Consider the following 14,101-nt stretch of genomic DNA (forward strand, 5'->3'; position numbering starts at 1 on the left):
TCTATTACTCACAATTAATGTGACAGCTTAATTTATTTTAAATACAGTCTCCACTAGGATTAACAGCAGCAGCGCATCAGCTTCGAGTACAAGATGTACTAAAACCCCCCTGACTATTTGAAACAATTTTAAGCCCACAAGTGTCCTTAAAGCAGAGAACTCCCAATTTTAACCACAAGAGGGCGCACTAACCTCTTGTATGGCCATAGAGATTGTGCATTATCCTTAACATAGGGTCACAGACTGATAGTACACTTTGTGCTTTACTACAGTCAGCTTGTTTCAGAGGTCATCTGTGTATAACATCTGAAATCATGAGCAGAAATCTACATATCCAAAGCTGCATGGCTTTCCTTTACACATTTTTTTTGTTTAAACTACTGCTTTGCTGCTTCAAGCTCAATTTCCTTGTTGTCTTACTTATTAATTTGTTAATGTCTTGTGTGACTAATGTCATCACTAAAGCCATATGGGATAAAGCCAACAGCTGCAAAGCAGGTTAGGGTTGAACAACTCCCACATGTGATTCTCTGGAAGGAGACACCATTCAAGGAAGAGGACATGTTTCACTTTGTGCACTTTAACTACTCTTTGGAAGACCTTCTTTGTTCCAAGAACCTGTGAAACGCTTACAGGCACCACTCCTGGCAAAGGACATCCAAATATTTAAATACACGGAACACGAGTCCAGCAGAAACCCGCAGGTTGAAAACACCAAACAAAGGCAGTCACGTCTTCCTTTGTTTGCTTGTGTTCTGGTTTTTATCAAGGTGATCTGCTGTGACCTACAGTAACAAAAAAAAGTTGTGTGTTTTTGACTCAGTGAGCAGCCAATGTTACTCCTGGTTGCTTGGGAAACCGACAACACCCTCACCTGAGACCTGGGAGCTTCAGGTGTGTTCAGTCCCTCAGTGCTGCAAAACACATTCAGCTGATAACAACATACACACAGTAGGACAAATAGATTAAAAAAACACTATGTTACATGTGTAGAGGGAGAAAACATAACACAGTGATGATGTGTGCGTGCTGACATGTCGTCTCTCTCAACAGACCAAACACGCCGTCTAACTTCAGGGCAGGAAATGGTCGTTAGTGGTTTGTTGTGAGCGGGTCATGTTCGCACATGTTCCCTCTGCTCTCTGCATCGCACACTGTTCTACCCACATAATAACCACTTATTAGGCGTGACACCATCAAAATTTGATTTATATGTATTAAACCCAACAAAAGGATATATTAAAGAGGAACAGGATCACAGATATCAATAAAAACCAGTCTAACTTGAATGATAAGATACTTATATTAAGACATTATTTAACTTAATAGGCTTAAGTACACAAATAAAAAATTTATAAAGCAGATTGATATAGCTCAACCTTGACCTGATCCAACACTAATGCTGCTTACACATTGGTAACAATCTAAAGATACCATATTTAATTATTTTTATTTTTATTTTATTTTAACACATTAGTCACAGGGGAAGAACATTTTTTACTTTTCATACATTAAATACCTTTTGCTGATGAAACTACATTACTTTAACTTCAGTTAGATTTTGAAAGCAGGAATTTTACGTGTAATGGACTATTTTCTGATTGTTGTATTATATATAAGGACTTGGACACTATCATTATTATTATTATTATATTATTATTATTATTATTAATAATAATAATAATAATAATAATAATAATAATAATAATACATCGTTGTTCATAAAGTTGGAATAAAATATATTTTTTATCCCTTTCCATGAAATTATTGTGACAATGTGATTTATTATCGACAGATAAAGTATATATCTTCTCAAAACTGTATTAATCAATCTCTTCCAAACATACCACAATGAAAATAAAACCACAATTAACAGAGGACTGTGTCTGAAAATTGAATTATTCCAACTTTATGGGCAACCGTGTATTAGTAGTTGTTGTAGCACATTTTATATGTTGTTTTTGGTTCTTCTATTAATAACACAGCTACATCCTATCTTACTATCACTACCTCATTAGTTTTGTGGTCCATTCTGTATGTTACTTTATCTTTACATCTTCATGCACCTTTGCCACTGTTTGCTAGATAAGATGCCATACTGCATGTTGAGTGAAATGACAATAAAATCCTATCTTCTAATCCTGTAATTACTGTATATGACAGTATGACAGCCTATAAAAGTTTGCTGTTGGATCAGGCATGCAGAAAAATAACAGAAGTTATCTAACCTTTATCCTCAAGGTGTAAAGATAAAAGCTGATTCTGGGAAATGCAGGAGCTGGAAACTCTTGATGACCTCTAACCTCTTCTTAAAGAGTAAACATAACATGGACAGTTCTTGTCAAAACAATTCTGTTATACAAAGCTGTTCTAAGGAGCAGGTAATGTAATACTTATACAGTATGTGTAAGTGGTTAGGGAGGTTTTTTAAAGACAAAGGAAGCCCCCTGTTGGTCACGAGTCTCTAGAGTCGACCGGTGTCAGAAAGAGGATGTTTACAGTGTCTGGGGCTTAAGAGGGGCCAGGATGAGGTGCAGAGTAAATAGGCAGTAGTGTTGAACCATAGGTCTTCCTGGAGGTTAGGACTTATGAGGATAACACTGATGTTGTTTCTATGTTTATAGGAGTGGTCCCTCTGTACTCTGCTGTCAGCACAAAATGGATTTTAGGGAAGTAGGCGTGGACTATAGGTCTTCTTGTGGCTAACAGCTTCACTGGTGAGCACCAGGGCAGGCTTGTGCACTCCCAGCTGTCTGCCCCTGCTCGCAGACTGGCTCATTGCACACCACTAGAGCAAAACTGTTCCTGGAAACCTGTCCCTTGGGAGAAATGCATTCCATGAATCTCCGGCGCGGTGCAGCTAAATGTGTACAATCTCTATTCTGCTCTGTAGTTAGCATATGCTGGCGTAAGTCATTTTCAAGACTGACCTGGGCCCCACACAGGGGTTAACAGGGAATCCATATGCTGCAGTGGGGCTGTAAAACAGCAGCTCTCTTGACCTGCAGGAAGTTACTCCAAGTGCTGACTCCATTTCACAATATGTCATAGTGAAGTGAACAGTGGCTCCTTCCTTTGATCAGAGGAGTTTCATAAACCTCCATGTTTGTGATTGCAGTGTCTGTGCTGTCAGAGGGGGAAGCACATAAGCCTTTCCCAGGGAGCAGTGAAGCAGATCTATTCTCACCGGAGGAGGGGGTGTTGAGTCCTGCGCTCAGCTGCGTAAACTTCCACAATCAACTCATCGTCCAACATCCAAACAACCAGATGTGGGATTCACACTCAAAAGCCTTATTTCCCCCCGCACTTTTCCTGACCTTTTTTTTTTAAGGGACTGACATGAGTTTGATCAAAGGATGATCTGAGTTGCCCTGCAGTAACACTCTGGAGATGCGAGACGGGAACAGACAGCCAGACAGACAGACAAAAAGCACAGAACTGCTGATCAACACTTTCGCACCAGGAACCGGAGCCACATGATACAGTTGTCTTTGTGTGGGACCATGACCACAATTTAATAGATGCAAATGAATGTCAGAATCAGATGTTAACAAGCAAAATCAATAGTCATTGCTGTGCTTGTTTGATTACCGCTGTGGCCAAAGAGCTGCTGTGAGCGGGCTTACTGAGCATTATGAGCCAAAAACAGTCAATATATTCAGTGCTTCAGCTGAGCTACAGGCTGCTGTTAATGCCATGCTAGCACTGTATAATCCAGTTCCACTATGACTGGGTCATACAAAAACACAATATTATCTGGCATGAGGAAGCCACAAGCTCTGAATATTCTGTTCCAGTCTCAACTGACTGAAACGTCAGGATCTAAAGCATTGCAGACATTTAAATGCTTTGCCAGGACACATGGATGTGTGTTATGTAGCTCAATCAGTGTTAAAGTATACAGTACCATATTTATTTTCAATCTGGATCATATGAACAAATCATTAAATAAACATTTCATGCAGTTAATAAAGGGGTTTTGATGTGTCCAAACCAAAAGCTGTTGATAACCATTAATCACATGGCCACAAATGAATGTGGTTTAAGCCTATAATTGAACACTCAGAAGAAAAATAATTAAATGCCTAAAGCTCCTCTAGTCATGTCATATGTAAAGCCCACATTACAAAAGAATAGGATGAACATTGAGTTTCGTTCTTCTAAGGGCCTTACTAATGATTGGACTACATAATTAAAAGAGCAGCACAACAGCAAAGGTTAGCAGGTCACTACAAACATTAGGACAGATTTCAACCATAACATTATCTACTGTTTATCTCAACATTGTTTTTTAAAGCTGCTAATTTAACCTATAAGTGTGGCACAACAGGGAATAAGCTCACAGAGAATCCATTATGGAAAGGAGAAGAACACAAATGTGCAGAGTACAATTTATATAACAATTTTATATATATTTATATATTTCATAGCTAATTGACCTTTACATTTTAATGTTTCTCATGAACAAGTGAAATTGTTGATGGTGCCATTAAAGTAGAGGTCAAAGGGTCAAAAACAAAAAGATTTGTTGGTTTTATTTGTGTTATTGTATGACTTTGGTGTTTTAAATGATTATTTTTCATCTACCAGTCAGCAACTCCCATGGTAAAATAACTGTTTTTGTCAATGGAGTTTTCTGGCTTTGAAGAGAGCACAGATAACAGCTTCAGTTCCCCCCCTGCACAAAATTAATCAGGACAAGCTAAAGTGGTGAAAATATTCCAAATAAAGCATACACTTAAACTGATATTGATTTTTTTCTGTGCCTGCCTGCTTCTCCAAGCTAGGGGCGTGACAACTGCCACCCACTGTGGTAATACACTGACTATGGATAATTACCTCATACAACGTCATTTAAAAAAAAAAAATCCCAATTATCCCGTTCAGTGTGTGCTAGATACATGGGGGATTTACAAAAATCATTAGGAATCTTCCTCTTGAAAATCTTAGCTAAATTAATAGCTCTTTGACATTTAGTTGCCTGAAGAGCTCTTCAACATCTTTCTCTAGAGGGTCGGACAAATATAACCATCTCCCTAACACATCGGCTGCAGACACACACAAATAGGGAAGTAAAACATTCCAGACTTGCAACAAAACTGTATCTTTTTAAAGGGAAAGATAATACAAAAAATTAATCAAAAACAGTTGCACAGACGTCTCGTGCTGAGACACACAGCAAGTGAATAATTATGACGATAAACTGACAACTGTGTGTGAATACATCACAGCCAACTTCATAACTATTATCCCTCAATATAACCAAATTGCAACACTAATTGTGTTAATGTGTCCATGACAAAGGCAAAGCTCTACACCTCTGACATGAAAATGGAGACAAAGAATCAGTGAGGGTCTCGTCCCCTCATTTTATTGTCCAGGATGTTAGAGACCATAAAAGCCTGAGTCAAAGCAGGTCGACAAGCACCTGTCTAATCCTGCTGATCATAGCAGCATTGTCATTATCTATGGGCTCTTGCCTGTGACTGTAATTAGAACTGCCTTGGATGATCTGAAACACAGATGGTGGTGGGAGACTAAGCAAACGGCAGTAAGGTAATCGTTTGGGGCTCCGGGAGCAGACAAATCTTTAAAAACCCTGAGCTGATGAAGGCTAAACACTCAAATCATTCAATCTAGTCATGACCCCCCAGTCTGTACACATTTACTGTAGTGTTTTTATTCTACAGACATATAGTTTCAGCTAGCCTTTTCAGCTGTGTTCCAGTTTGTGTAAGTGTAGTCTGATGGACCTGATATTAAATTCAAGGATGTAAAATGCAGTTAATCAAATAAAGCCAATGACTATTGAATCACAGGAAGACATGTCCTCTTGTTTTTTATTAACTTCGTTAACCTCAGCCATCATTCAAGTACATGTTGTGAATCCAGGCACCACTCAGAGCGAAGGAATTTCCTCAGGATCTTAAGGTTATTCTGAGTTTTGAATTAAATAGCCTTTCTGCTAACTCCCCGCGACCTTTCTGGTTTGTATGTTTCACATAATGTTTTGTTGTCTGCCCAAATCAAACCATTTCCCTTAAATACAAACTGTTTCCTCACACTCACAGGAAGTAGGGTTTGGCTGAGACCAAGCTGACGTAATACAGAAACTCCCTGCAGCAATGCATGTACCTTGATAATTATGAAACACTAAAACCTTCATAAAGGGGATCATAAAGGAGATTTATCATCGTCACTCAAAATACGCAGTTCCCTGTTCTAAAGTCACACAGTCAGTTTTTTAAGTTCACTTCATGCTTGACCTTGGAAACAGCAGATGACAAAACAGTCTTGGCTCAAGGTCAATTTACTTTTAACCTTGTCACATGGTCTTCCTCAGCAGAGTGAGTTTGTTTGTGTTCCCGAGGTCGAGAATAAACTGAACTTCTAAGTCAACATGGGGAAAAAATTACGTAAATTTTGAACATCTGCAATTGGAAAACTCGTACGAAGACATCCAGTCAGAAGCTCCAGAAAAAAGCAAGTATGAGGGTCTTGAGTTGCAGTTGTTTATTTTTACTTTCAAAGCTTTTGCAATGCTCTGAGTTCATTTTTAGTAATTTTAATGATTCCACAGGAAGTTTTATTTGGCATGTGCAAAACATGCATCATCCAGAGGTGAACGCCTCAACTCTAGAGCTTGTGGATGCAGGTGTGGAGTGTGGAGGATACAGTCACAGCATGGAAAGGTTTAAATAAGACTGCACAGACTGGGTAAGACACAATCTGTCAGCCAGGCTTTTGCATAACAGTAATATGTAAAGATTTACAGTGCAGTAGCCTCCTGGCATTGCATGAGAACACTTTTCCCTCAGTATGCTTTTGGGGCTGCCTAAGTTATTTCACTGTTGCTGACCTACATACAACATTGCCATGTCAGCCCTCAAAATCAGCCAGCCCATAGATCCTCCAGACAGGAGACTCCCAGAGAACATAGCAACAGAAACTCTCCTCCCACCTCTCTCTTTCTCCCCTCCCTCCCTCTGGAGCTATGCAGGCCAGGCTCTGTAGCTCCAGCCTCATTTGGCTCCAGGATTGGGGGAAGGGACTGAGTTAACATATGGCTTATTGTGCATTGTGGGCTATGCTTTCAGCTCATCAACAACATTGGCTCTCCTCCTGGCGCAAAAACTCTGTTGGATTGCTGGGCTGTAAAACTGCACTGCAGACTTTTGTGCAGCAAAGTATACAGTATTTGTTTTCTGTCTGTCTGACCTATATTCTGCTTATGCAAGTAAATCGCCCATGAGTTTGACACTTAACACCCCAAATGTGCACTGGCTGAGTTATTGTCATTGAGGCTCAGCTCTCACCACCTTAATGACAACGTGTGTAACACTTACAAGTGGTAATCACATTGACTGTAACACCCTGCAGACAGCTGGTTGAGAGTGATGACTACCTGTTTTATAACCATGTTTGCTTTGGAGGAAAATGTGTTGCTGGCACAGTTAGTGGCTCCATTGCGTGTCTAGCAAAGCGGTCCGCCACAGTTTGGTGACGCAAAGGGAGCTATTAATATCTCAGGAACGGGATGTTCTCGCTTCAGCATTGGGGTCATTCGAGGATAAAAAACGTGCGTCCCCTGTAAACGGTGTCGTAGTGGCGAGCGCGACGAAACGACGTACGCCGGGAAGTTTTAAGGGAGACGCTGCAACTTCTCGCATTTCAATTCATGCTGCCCCCACCCCCCCTCGCGCCGGGCTCATCCCCGCGGTCAGCCTGGTTCATGCACCGAACAGTGGTTGTGCACCGCTTCAGTCTGTGTGGAGCCTCGCCCACTTGTGAACCCGGTGACATGAGAGCGCACTCTGGACGAGGCGGCGAAAACAGCCATGTGATGCAACAGTACCTCTTTGGAAATCGTATGTTTTGAAATTCAACCTCGCTATTTTCCTTTTGAACTCTCTCTGCGCCACATAAGCAAAAGCCTATCTACTCTATCCAAACTACAGACGGATCATAATGCTTCGTGACCGTACACGAGCAAGTTTATTAATGCAATCAAAAATCTAATAAAGTGTCATGTTTTGCCTCAAACACTAGGAAATGCACAAGTTTGAAAAAAAAAAAAAAAAACTTGCAAAGTTTAAGTGAGGACACAAAAAGGCTGCATGGGTGCATATGTTTATTTATGTCACCCAGTGCTCTAATTAGTAGTCTAGCATAAAGTACAGACAGATTAATTGAAGCACTTCCCCAGAAGACCATAAACAGTTTTTAAGCAAAGGAGGTCATGCTGTCTATATAGTAGATTTGTATATATAAGATACTTGATGCCAAACGCAAAAAATTGTTAACACTATTAATTGGCTATTTAAATCTTTTTATCATCTCAGGCATATTTAATGCAAAAAATGTAGTATTCACAGTCTAAAGCTTTTTATCTGTTTTATGCTGATATACGTCAAACATATATGGGTTCTGTCAGGTAAAACAAGCAATTTGAGGACATTAGCTTGGATCGGAATTGATGATGATAAGCATTCTTGTTTTTTTCTGCATAGATAATATATAAGCTCCTCAAAAGTGAAGCCAAAACATTTCGAGTGCCCCTGGTGGCTGTCTGCAGTTTGCAGGATAAACCCCGCCCCCTCACATGGGCCAGAATAAGATGGTTTCTATCATCGCACTGATGTATGTTGATGTGTGTTTTGGCTTCATTTTTGTACAGCGGCAGGAAATGGGGATTTTCCTAACTTTTTCTGACTAAATAATCAATCAAGAAAATAATCCTCAGTTGCGGCTCTAATGTTTTACATTAAGTTTATATAGATATAACAACATCTTAATGTATTTTCAGTATATTGTTGCTTGGTGCTTGTTCGAGCATGGTGCTGGGTGATTCCTTGTAAATGCAGTGCCATATAAGTGCCTCTGTTGAATGGCCTTAGAACAGAAACCCTCAGCTCTATAGCATCAGCACTGCGAGTTAATGCAGCGCCTGCGGACTCACTACCCAGCTGAATGGTGTATTTCAGAGTCAGGTCCCCTCACCACTGCCTGCGAGGCACATCCCTCCCTGGCCACTGCACTGATCAATGCATTCTGAATAGAGCCACTACTGACCAGCAAATGAGTGCAAAAACAAAACTGTGTCCGCTTCACTTTGCTCTTTTGAGCTGTATTGTGTGTAGTGGACAAAGCCGCCCTGCTGTGATGTAAAGGAACAATGATGGCAGTACATAGTCATGGCTCAGCGTCAGCCTGGGGTCAAGAGAGTGACGTTGATTTTAGCTCATGCTTATGTACTCCACTCTACGTGCATTACAGTCGACACTTTCACGTCATAGGGCAGCACAATTGCCTTGAATAAGGCTCTAATGCTATCAAATTATGCAGCAATTCAACATGTTCTATCAATGAGTGTTGGGCAGCACTCTGTTCCGTGGTGGTGTGCTGGGGAGGCAGCAGCAAGGCGGGGGAGGCAGGCAGGATTAACATACTGGTGAAAAAGGCTGCCTCTGTTGTGTGGCTGAACATTGACAGCCTGAAGGCACAGGCAGAGGGAGGATGACGACCAAATTGAACTCCAGCTTAAACAACGCCTCCCACCCTTGTGTGAACTGATGCAGCAACCCCTCCTTTTCAGCCTCCAACCCCTTCCTGCAAAGTGCCTCACATAGCACCTTTGAGTTTCTTCGTCTTCCTTCCAATCTCAACTTACTCGTGGTTGCTGAAGAATGACACCTGATGACACCATCGATGTAAACTGTCCTGGTCTGCATTTATGGGTTAATTTGTTATCTTTACTGCCGATATCGGAGCAGTTCACTGCTGCCCCTTAGCTCTTAGTCTTTGCTTTATACACTGCCATTCTAGAGTTTGGAGTTATATTGCTTTTTTACTTCTTTCCTTCAATGGCTATTTTGACACACATTTAAACTGTATAATTCGGACATCAAATTTATTATCACCTCCTCCAAGGATGTTTTGTTTTCAGCTAAGTTTGTTCATCGGACAGCACATTAACAAGAAAACTTTCATGAAACTTAGTGGAAGGGTGTAGCATGGGCCAAGGATGAACCCATTAAATTTTGTTGTGGAGCCAAAACACAGGGCGGATACACAGTTTATTTCTCACTTTCATTAACACAGTGAGAAATATCTACTACTAAACACTGCTTTAAGCTATTTCAAGGAACATTTTGGGGGAATGTGCTTTTTTACTTCTGGCCGAGAGTTAGATGAGAAGATTAGTGCCACTCTAGTGTCTGTGAAATATACATACAGCCACAAGACAGTAAGCTTAGCTTGGCATAAAAACTTAAAGCAAACAGAAACATATAACCTTACTCTGTCTGAGGTTAACAAAACTCTGCTCCAAAGCTGATTAATACATTACATGTGGTTGTGGTTTTATGAGGAGTTATGTGCCAGACTACTCCTTGGCTGGGTACAATGACTTTTTGGAGTTATGTAATCATTGTGAAGTTACCAGGCAACTAACGGAGCAAGGAATTATGCCGTGCACCAAACTCTGAACTCGAAAATTTCTGACCACCTACTAAAAAAGTATAATAAAGGAAAACAAAGTTGGAGTTCATAGTGTGTGTACACTCGCCAAATTTTGTCACACTTTACCGTGTTTTTTGTTAACATTTGGTGTCATGCACCAGGAACGCTGTGGTTGGAAGTAGGAAATTTCAGTTAGGAAATTCCGACAGCCAACCTTCACTGGAACGCAGCATTAGTCCCACACATAACCCCATGAAAAATTAAACTTGTCATTTATATTTTTTAATATGTATTATAAGGTTTTTGTACAGATTAAACAAACAAGACTAAATTCGTAATATCTAATTGTGTTTATAGGTGGATATTGTTAGGACAGAGACATGCTAGCTGTTTCCCCTTATTTGCAGTCTTTGTGCTAAGCTAAGCTTACTGGCAGTAGTCTTATATTTCCCATACAGCCATAAGAATCAATCTTCTTATCTAACTCAGAGCAAGAAAGGACAATAAGTGTTTTTCCTAAAATTTTGAACATTTCTTTTAAAATCGAGGCTCCACAAAGGCAAAACCTCAAGAACAAATGAATCAGCAAACAGCACTTTTCAGTGGTAGGAATCAAACTAAAATGGAAAAGTTCACAACCATTATGGTGTATCTTACTGTGAGAGATAGAAGCATTCGCCTAAAAAAGAGCAGCCTGTCCTTTTTGGACTAAAACTAAATATAAAACAGAAAACTTTGACTAAAAAACTTTTTTTTTTTTTTTTTAAATATCCTCACAGAACAAAGCAGGATGACTGAACAGGAACAGGGACAACTGATTTTATCTGAATATGTGCCAGGTAGTTATTTGGCTTTAACGATTGTCTGGCTTTCACTATTGTTCTTAACAGCCAGTGTTCTTTGTTCATGTTTGCACTCGTGTGTCTGGGGGAAATATTATGACAGTAAAGTCTTGACGATAAAGACCCAATAACACACCCAGTATATCCTGCTAGACAGCAGCCAGGTCATGCCTTGTTACAATAACAGGTAGTTTGGACTTGTTTACTCGTCTCAGCTACGCCTGACTGACTCATTCTACCTCATGTGATTACTGCATTCATAATGCTCTACCTGTTCTTTTCCCTCTTCAGTAAAAGAAAAGAAACAAGCAACAATACTTAACCTGAAGCCTGTTGGAACACCATCACGTGTGAGCAACATTGTTATCGAGAGTGGGTGTTAGGTTTAGTACTTGCTGTTGACTTACACAGACATGTTTGCTCTTTAACACCTGTACAGCGTCTTCTGTCTGACTAATCCTCTTTATTTCTATACAGGTGAAATTGCAGCCTGTTTTGTCATCATGAGTCATGAAGTCCAACTGTTGATGTGTCACTGAAGATCAGTAAGCTTTGTAGATCAATAACAAAAAAGAGAGAAAACCCTACTACTTATAAGTAACCACAGTATTTATTCTCTATCAGTTCTAACCACTTAAATACCTTGAGTTTAATTTAATCAGCGTCTCTGGTTTACATAAAACCACAAGTTCAATCTGTATTATTCCCTTGAAATTCAATAACAGATAAGACACATGACTGGCTCCACAGTTAAACAACCTGAAGTGGTTTATTACTTCTTCTGTTCAGATAAGTGTTGGTTCATTTTGTTCGAGGGAAGTGGAGTGCCCTTGCAATGTCAGCACTCAATTAAAGGAATCCCAGAAGGAAGTTCTTAGTCAATAAATAATCTGGGTTTATGAGTGTTTATGATCCAATAAGTTTAAATGTAAGCCCTCATCAGCTCCAAATTCATCCAATAACTTACTTAAAAAACAAAATGACTCGGTGTACTTTTTGTTCAGCCCTTTTCTGTTTAGGTTAGAGATGATGAATATGGTAAACATTACATCTGTTTAACATCTGTTATTGTGAGCATGTTAGCATTCAGCTCAAAGTACTGTACTAGTCAAGCCTCACAGTGCCAACAGCATGTCTGCAACGTTAATTTTTTTAAAACACAGGTTAAATGTTTAAGTCACAGCAACTTAAATATAGTTCCATATTTTTGGACAACATATGCTGAATTAATATGGCCCGGCACGGCTCTACTCAACTCAAACAATTGCTCATCTTTGTTTTTTTCATTTGCAAAAGTTGGGGATAGCAGGTGGTACTTTTTTATATCCCAACTCAGTCCAGAATCCAAGAGAACTGAGCTGACACTTGAAGGTGAAGTTAAAACTGCAGACCACTAATTTGAACCATTACTAGAATGATCACATCCTGCACAAACCCGCCTTTTAAATAGTCAAATTACCATCAATTGTGACTGCCATTTTTTTATTCACTTGACCCAGACTTGAAAAAATGGCAGCCCACAAAAATACGGTGTACAATTGCCAAAGTGCAGCCGAGGAAAGGAATTCAGTAAGTGTCAGGTTGAAGATGATGTAAAGGCAGTTTCACACAGAGACGCTATGGCTGAGAATCCCGCCTACACCAAGGGGTCATCAACCACAGTGGAAAAAGAAATAGAGAACAGGACCTGGTGTCAAAAGTAAGTCCCAGCATTATTTGCTTATATATACTATATAATATATATATATATATATATATATATTTGCTTATATATACTATATATATATATATACACTTTTTTTTTTTTTACCTTTGCAATAAGAATTTTGTTTAGATTATGAGAGGAAGTGTAGTCCTACTGGGAGTGCCCTATGTGTAATTATTCGCTGACATTCAAGAAATGACAATACATTTCTCTGGCAAAAGTTAAGAGCTCTGTGTCTGAATGTTTTAGCCAAATGTGGTGAGCACCCTCAGGTCAGAAGCCAGAGGTCAGTGCCCTCTACTGAACAACACCACCTGTTGCAGAGAAGACAAAACTCTGCCAACAATTTAAATCCACTTGTGGTGTTTCGTGCTTTTACAGTTCTTTGTTTTTCCCTCTCTCTGCCTTGAGAGCCAGGCCTTGACACGACAACAGGGTTGTTATAATGGTCAGGCTGTCCTGTGCTTAAAGAGGATCTCTTCCATTACAAACAGAAGTGGAGAGGCCAATCACACCGCTGTTCCTGCCTGAGAACGTTATGTCAGTGCCAGACAGTGTGCTGTTTGGACACTGTGCTCTAGGGGTTGGTGCTGGGATTTGAGAACATACAAAAGCTCTCTTGAATCATCACATTGCTGCTGCAGTTACAGAATGAGACATTTGACCATTTCTCTCTGAGTGAGATTTTTTTTTAATGGCCACTTCTTCAGCTGCTTATTACCTTTGGAGAGGTTCAGTTGTATAAGCTGCAGCTGATTTCCTCACTGTCTCTTTTGGCCTTCTTGTGCTTGACGCCCAGTGGGAGTTGATAAACACTTGCAGTTTCTACACAGCTCTGGGAAATAACCCTGTGAAAGAGGAACCATGCCCTCTTGTCGTGCTCTTGTTAGAAAAGATCGCCAAAGCACCACATGAAACACAAGAACACCCCGTTTTTGTGGTGAAAGAATATGTAAAATAATACAGCCAGATGGCCTTCTGAATGCCACATCGCCTTGCTCACGCTGAACACTGGGAACTTTCTAGTGTGGGCTTTTGTGCACAGTGCTGAAAGTGTGCATTCATTCTCACAGGAGAGCATCAGCTGCAGCAG

Source organism: Centropristis striata, chromosome 6, assembly GCF_030273125.1.
Source record: "Centropristis striata isolate RG_2023a ecotype Rhode Island chromosome 6, C.striata_1.0, whole genome shotgun sequence".
In the NCBI taxonomy this organism is placed as follows: domain Eukaryota; kingdom Metazoa; phylum Chordata; class Actinopteri; order Perciformes; family Serranidae; genus Centropristis; species Centropristis striata.